The sequence below is a fragment of the Lissotriton vulgaris genome, chromosome 4_1 (assembly GCF_964263255.1).
Source record: "Lissotriton vulgaris chromosome 4_1, aLisVul1.2, whole genome shotgun sequence".
Classification (NCBI taxonomy): Eukaryota; Metazoa; Chordata; class Amphibia; order Caudata; family Salamandridae; genus Lissotriton; species Lissotriton vulgaris.
In genome coordinates, this window is record NC_141691.1 from 1,465,591,011 (window position 1) to 1,465,599,557 (window position 8,547).

The following is an 8,547-nucleotide window of genomic DNA, read 5'->3' on the forward strand; positions in this document are numbered from 1 at the left end:
ACCCCATAATGAAAGCTTTACATGAGAGCATTTTTTAGGTCTCGTGACCTATAATGCGCGCAAGCGCATTGAGGGAACGAGAATTCAAGTGGCCAAAATCATCGTCAAACCAAGGGCTTTCAGCCGCGGTTTTCATGAAGTTCACGTGAATCACGTGATTAAACATGCACGCGCATTGGCAGCATTTCTCCTGCACAAGGCTCGCAAAAGGCTCTCCTCCCTACCCACATCAAAGGCATCAATCACCCTCCCACAGGCTTCCCCAGCGCTGCCCCGCCCCCTGCTTCACGGCCAGGCCATCTGTTCCCTGCCAGACCTCTCACACCTCCGTCACAGCATGCCTGTGTACTTCAAAGGCTTATCACTTCACACTGCCGCAGGCCGTGCAACCAGAGCACTTCAGTTGGTGCGCAGCCCCCCTCCCAGCACTGCCTTGTTACTCTCGGCAGCCGTGAGTCCCTAAACACTTTTTATATTTAATTAGCAGCAGCAGCATTTCTCCTGCGCCAGGCCACATCAAAGGCTCTGTGCCACTTTCACCCACACAGCACCACTTACAGACACGCAACGCCACTCACACCCACGCAAGCCCACTATCACCCACGCAACACCACACTCACCCACGCAACGCCACTCACCCAAGCAACACCACTCACACACGCAACGCAACTCATCCACGCAACCCCACTCATCCACGCAACCCCACTCATCCACGCAACCCCACTCATCCACGCAACCCCACTCATCCACACAACGCCACTCACACATGCAACGACACTCACCCACGCAACACCACTCACATGCAAAGCCACTCACCCACGCAACGCCTCTCACTCACGCAAAGCCACTCACACCCACGCAGTGCCACTTTCACCCACACGATTTACAAAAAGGGGGTGGTGATGAACAGAGTGTCTGAGTTAAACAGACCACTCTTACCCAGTCCAAAGATCAGGGCTTGATCCATCACCGTTATTTATCTCACTGCCCCATCCCAGCTCAGAACCTGGCTATATGCAAATCAGTCTGTCCCTGGCCCAGTGCATCATGGGAACAGGGCAGACTAAACTACCAAGCCAATTCTTCACCAGAAAGGAAACAAGCTACCGGGGACCGGTTTCTGGCATTTCAGCCTTCTTCGGCCCGGCTTGCTTGAATCCTGATGGAGCAGTGAGAAAGGGACTCATGTCTGAGTATACCCTGCCACACCTATAGTGGCCAAAAACGATTTACAAAAAGGGGGTGGTGATGAACAGAGTGTCTGAGTTAAACAGACCACTCTTACCCAGTCCAAAGATCAGGGCTTGATCCATCACCGTTATTTATCTCACTGCCCCATCCCAGCTCAGAACCTGGCTATATGCAAATCAGTCTGTCCCTGGCCCAGTGCATCATGGGAACAGGGCAGACTAAACTACCAAGCCAATTCTTCACCAGAAAGGAAACAAGCTACCGGGGACCGGTTTCTGGCATTTCAGCCTTCTTCGGCCCGGCTTGCTTGAATCCTGATGGAGCAGTGAGAAAGGGACTCATGTCTGAGTATACCCTGCCACACCTATAGTGGCCAAAAACGATTTACAAAAAGGGGGTGGTGATGAACAGAGTGTCTGAGTTAAACAGACCACTCTTACCCAGTCCAAAGATCAGGGCTTGATCCATCACCGTTATTTATCTCACTGCCCCATCCCAGCTCAGAACCTGGCTATATGCAAATCAGTCTGTCCCTGGCCCAGTGCATCATGGGAACAGGGCAGACTAAACTACCAAGCCAATTCTTCACCAGAAAGGAAACAAGCTACCGGGGACCGGTTTCTGGCATTTCAGCCTTCTTCGGCCCGGCTTGCTTGAATCCTGATGGAGCAGTGAGAAAGGGACTCATGTCTGAGTATACCCTGCCACACCTATAGTGGCCAAAAACGATTTACAAAAAGGGGGTGGTGATGAACAGAGTGTCTGAGTTAAACAGACCACTCTTACCCAGTCCAAAGATCAGGGCTTGATCCATCACCGTTATTTATCTCACTGCCCCATCCCAGCTCAGAACCTGGCTATATGCAAATCAGTCTGTCCCTGGCCCAGTGCATCATGGGAACAGGGCAGACTAAACTTCCCAGTGTAAGAATTGGCTTTTGTAGTTTGGTTTGCCCTGTTCCCATCATGCACTGGGACAGGAACAGACTAATTTGCATACAGCCAGGTTCTGAAACTGGGATGGTGCAGTGAGCTAAAAAACGGTGTTGGATCTAGCCCTGATCTCTTGACTGGGTGAGAGTATTCTGTTTAATTCAGAGACTCTGTCCCTCACCACCCCTTGTTGTAAATATTTTTGTCCACCCTAAGCGTGGAAGGGTATACTCAGATGTGAGTCCCTTGCTCATTGCACCATCAGGATTCAAGCAAGCCGGGCCGAAGAGGCTGAAATGCCAGAAACCGGTCCCCGGTAGCTTGTTTCCTTCCCAGTGTAAGAATTGGCTTTTGTAGTTTGGTTTGCCCTGTTCCCATCATGCACTGGGACAGGAACAGACTAATTTGCATACAGCCAGGTTCTGAAACTGGGATGGTGCAGTGAGCTAAAAAACGGTGTTGGATCTAGCCCTGATCTCTTGACTGGGTGAGAGTATTCTGTTTAATTCAGAGACTCTGTCCCTCACCACCCCTTGTTGTAAATACTTTCACCCACACAGCACCACTTTCAGACACGCAACGCCACTCACACCCACGCAAGCCCACTATCACCCACGCAATGTCACACTCAACCAAGCAACGCCACTCACCCAAGCAACACCACTCACACACGCAACACCACTCACCCACGCAACCCCACTCATCCACGCAACGCCACTCATCCACGCAACGCCACTCATCCACGCAACGCCACTCACACACGCAACGCCACTCACACATGCAACGCCACTCACACATGCAACGCCACTCACACATGCAACACCACTCACGCAACGCCACTCACCCACGCAACGCCACTCACCCACGCAACGCCACTCACCCACGCAACGCCACTCACTCACGCAAATCCACTCACACCCACGCAGTGCCACTTTCAGACACACAACGCCACTCACACCCACGCAAGCCCACTCACACCCACGCAAGCCCACTATCACCCACGCAACACCACACTCACCCACGCAACACCACACTCACCCACGCAACGCCACTCACCCAAGCAACACCACTCACACACGCAACGCAACTCACCCACGCAACCCCAGTCATCCACGCAACCCCACTCATCCACACAACGCCACTCATCCACGCAACGCCACTCATCCATGCAACGCCACTCATCCACGCAACGCCACTCACACATGCAACGCCACTCACACATGCAACGCCACTCACACATGCAACGCCACTCACCCACGCAACACCACTCACACATGCAACGCCACTCACACATGCAACGCCACTCATCCACGCAACGCCACTCACACATGCAACGCCACTCACCCATGCAACGCCACTCACCCACGCAACACCACTCACACATGCAACGCCACTCACCCACGCAACGCCAATCACTCACTCACTCACGCAAAGCCACTCACACCCACGCAGTGCCACTTTCACCCACACAGCACCACTTTCAGACACGCAACACCACTCACACCCACGCAAGCCCACTATCACCCACGCAATGCCACACTCACCCAAGCAACGCCACTCACCCAAGCCACACCACTCACACACGCAACACAACTCATCCACGCAATGCCACTCATCCACGCAACGCCACTCATCCACGCAACGCCACTCATCCACGCAACGCCACTCATCCACGCAACGCCACTCACCCACGCAACGCCACTCACCCACGCAACGCCACTCACCCACGCAACGCCACTCACCCACGCAGTGCCACTTTCACCCACATAGCACCACTTTCAGACACGCAACGCCAATCACACCCACGTAAGCCCACTATCACCCACGCAATGCCACACTCACCCACGCAACGCCACTCACCCAAGCAACACCACTCACCCAAGCAACACCACTCACCCACGCAACCCCACTCACACGCAACGCCACTCACAAGCAACGCCACTCACCCACGCAACGCCACTCACCCACGCAACAACACTCACCCATGCAACGCCACTCACCCACGCAACGCCACTCACTCAAAGCAACACCACTCACACACGCAATGCCACTCACACATGCAACGCCACTCACACATGCAACGCCACTCACCCACGCAACGCCACTCACACACGCAACGCCACTCACACATGCAACGCCACTCACACATGCAACGCCACTCACACATGCAACGCCACTCACACATGCAACACCACTCACACATGCAAGGCCACTCACACACGCAACGCCACTCACACACGCAACGCCACTCACACACGCAACGCCACTCACACACGCAACGCCACTCACCCACACAACGCCACTCACCCACGCAACGCCACTCACCCACGCAACGCAACTCACTCACGCAAATCCACTCACACCCACGCAGTGCCACTTTTACCCACACAGCACCACTTTCAGACACACAACGCCACTCACACCCACGCAAGCCCACTCTCACACACGCAACGCCACACTCACCCATGCAATGCCACTCACCCATGCAATGCCACTCACACACGCAACGCCACTCACCCACGCAACGCCACTCACCCACGCAACAACACTCACACATGCAACGCCACTCACCCATGCAACGCCACTCACTCAAAGCCACTCACACCGACGCAGTGCCACTTTCACCCACACTGTGCAGTGCACAATAGGTCTCGCAATAGGAAAGTTGGAGCTATTGGTTTTGTAAATGGCAAAGCCCTTTATGTTTTTAAAATGAAAACAAAAATAAAAGGCATTGTTATTTGCAATTGTAATAGCTCCAACTTTCTTACTGCGAGACCTATTGGCAACGCCAGTGCTTGTTTATTGAAGTATTGTTTTTGCCATCAGAATATCCTTGTTCTTGTGTGTAGTGGATGCTAAATCATTTCCAACCTGAATGCCTAGGTATTTGTTTGTGGTGTTGGACCACTTGCATTGTTATACCATTATAACTTCAGGACACGATTTAAGGGTCAGGACTCACTTCTCCCCCAGATGATTTTATAGCTGGAAAATTGTTCACAGATATTTGTGTTTAAAAGGTTGAGTAAAGGGTTTTCCAGTTTGGTAAGCCGAAGAAAGATATTATCTGCGTAGAGAAGTAACTTCATTTTTTCCAACAGCCGTGTTGCCTCCGATTAGTGCCAAAGTTCTTAGTTTTGATCAGCAATGATTCTAGTTCCAGCAGAAAAAAGTGGGTGTTGCAGGGGGCATCTCGGCTGTACTCCTTTGGCTATGGCGAATCGTTCCAAGTGAAAGCCATTGTAGGTGACTGTTGCTGTTGGAGAGCAAAATAGTAACCCAATCTCTTCAAGAAAACATTATTTAAATAACGTTTTCCGAAGGGTTCAGCACAGAAGTAGCCATTCTACTCCATGTTCAGTGTCTAAAAAGATTGCAATCTTCTTAAATTGTTCTTTGCTTGCTTGCCATATAATGTGGGAGAACAGATGATCTTTTTGGAACAAAACCAATTGGAGATTTGTGTATCGAAGACTGGATAGTCCTCCTTAACCTTGTAGCTAATACTTTAGCCAATATTTTTAGGTTTCGCCTGGTGTCCGCTGCGCAGCAGCGTTCGCGCAGGCGAAATCTAATGTTAACAACAGTATGGGGCTTTGTCCCGCCTCTCTCTCCCATTGGCTAGCTCCATAAATGGAGCTAGCCATTGGAAGAGATTGGCTGTCAATCACTCTTTCCCCCGTCGGAACGCGATTCGGGGGCGTTTCCGTGTCTTTTTTTAAGTCCCGCCCCCACACCCTCCCTCTTGTCGTCCCGTTTTCCATGCCTTCTCGAAGTTCTCCCTCCCGCCCGCCCACTGTCCGTGCCTCCTCCCTCCCACCTGCCCACTGTCCGTGTTCGATGCTGGATGGCTCCCCAGGGAGCCAGGTGCACAGTTTGGGAACCACTGATCTAATATAAAACCCTGATGTTAGTTAAACCATTGAAATCGTTGCCTACATGTAGTCCTACTCCTATGTCCATTGTCACTGTGTTTACTTTTAAAAAAATGACACTTTAGCTCAGACGTATAATATCGCCGGAAGAACCACAAATACACAATACATCTGCAGGGTGACAGGTCCCAGTGCACGCTGTTTACAACTAACATCAGCCATTGTACGAGGACTAAAAATAGTAATCCATAGCACCCCATCCATCAAGGGCTAGCCTTCCCAGCAGTCCAAGTGAGGCAAGCCGACCGGCAGCGCTGCTCCTGGATTGGCGGAGCGGTCCTGATGAATGGCTGACTACACCTACCATCAGGCTCCGAGATTATGCAGGCTCCTGTTTATGGGAAAGGGGATTCCTTGTCGCCTCTCCTCGGTATGCTCAGCGCTCTGTTTCTGCGGTTTCTCCTCATCCGTGTCAGTGTCGCTATTCCTTTTATTTATTTTTTGTTGATTTATAAACCGCGTATTGGAGCGCTTTACATGAGCACCAGTTATGATACACAAGGACATATTCAATTTCTTCTTTTGGTAGGCACAGGGAGATTAATTGTTGCCCAGAACCACAGGATGTGGAGTCGACTCAGAGGCTCGAACCTTGGTTTCGTAGCTCCAAAGTCGGCAGTTTAGCCATGAGACCACATCCTCTCTTCAACTCCTTCCAGTGATTCTTATCGCACTGCAACCCCCAGACGACTGACCCGCAATTATCACAGTTGTGTCAGTGGATTTTATTACCTCCTCCACCCCCCCATACCGGAGCAGCAGCCATTGCGAGGATCACGGTCCCAGAATAGGAGCAGCCGTGGCCCTAAGCACAGGTGAGAGGGACTGATCCCGAGTGCCCTGGTATATTGCTTTTTTATCCCCCGCCCTCAGAAGCCCGGGGGCAGCCGACGCAGCCAGGCCTGCGCCCAAGAAACAGACAGCAGCAGTTTACAAAATAAAGACAGCGAGGAAACGTCAGCGCCCATGCATTGCTCTAGCCTTCCTACGGGGTTTACTTTCGAGAGTTCAGCAAGCATCTGTTTCTGGTTGGATTATGGCTGAAAGGAGCAATCACAACTTTCAGGAAGGGGGGGCATCTGCGAAAAACACATGTCGACTTTCTTCGGAAGGGAAACTCGACGAAATCATGTTGTTTGTGTGTATAGGTCGGTACTTGTTTGTATCTCTTTTCTGCATGCATGTTTTTATTTATGTTGTGTTTGCCTGTGTGTTTGTGCGCTTGTGTGTCTGTCTCCTAGGACCTTACTTGTGTGTGTTAAGGTAGAAATGCACACACGCAGAGGTATTGGATATCGAAGAGGTTAGTCGTGCTTTAAAGACACTGCTGTTTTAGAATAGCAACATTTGACCCAAAAATGCATGGAATGAAAAAAATCCTCTGAAGAACACAGCTTTTTTACCAGGTGAACAGCGTTGTTTCAGTTACTCGCACTGGGGTCCTTTTGACTACCCTAACATGGCGCCCCCCCTGTCTTCCCCTCAGTCCGCTTTGCCACACCATCACAGATGGGTCAGTTCGGGTGCCTCCTGCATCCGTCCCTGCGATGGGTGGTGCGTGGAAAGGTCACAGTCGTTGGAATGGCAAAGGCACAATCTTGCAAGTCTAGTAATATTGTTACTGTGTTCAGGGGCGTAACAAAGGGCCCCTGCAGCCCCTGTGGGGCAGAGGGGTCTCTCATCACATTCTGTAAGAGGGGGCCGTCATCTTGCGCTACGCCATTTACTGGGCACTGCTGTCCTGAGGCAGAGAAGTGCAAAATGTACTTATAGTAGTATTACTTTATTATTTTTCAGTTTTTACACTTGTTAACAATGTCTGAGCATAGGTTGCACCTCATTAATGCAAGCTAATAAATAATAGAAACGTGACCAATAAACCTTTTCCCCGCCCCCGGTTCCCCTGCCCCCTGGCTGTGCTTGCTTCCCTGCCCCCTGGCTGTGCTTGCTTCCCTGCCCTCTGGCTGTGCTTGCTTCCCTGCCCCCTTGCTGTGCTTGCTCTCCTGGGTGGGTGGGTGTGGCTCTGGGTGTGTGTGTGTGGCTCTGGGTGTGTGTGTGTGTGTGTGTGGCTCTGGGTGTGTGTGGCTCTGTGTGTGTGTGTGTGTGTGTGTGGCTCTGGGTGTGTGTGTGTGTGGCTCTGGGGGTGTGTGTGTGTGTGTCTCTGGGTGTGTGTGTGTGTGTGTGGCTCTGGGTGTGTGTGTGTGTGGCTCTGTGTGTGTGTGTGTGTGTGTCTGTGGGTGTGTGTATGTGTGTGGCTCTGGGTGTGTGTGTGTTTGTGGCTTTGTGTGTGTGTGTGTGGCTCTGGGTGTGTGTTTGTTTTTGGCTCTGGGGGTGTGTGTGTGTGTGTGGCTCTGTGTGTGTGTGGCTGGCTGTGTGTTTGTGGCTCTGGGTGTCTGTGGCTCTGGGTGTGGGTGTGTGTGGTAGTAATTGCTGTCTGCTGAGCTCGTCCAGGAGGGTACAATAGGTCTGTGGGTGTGTGTATGTG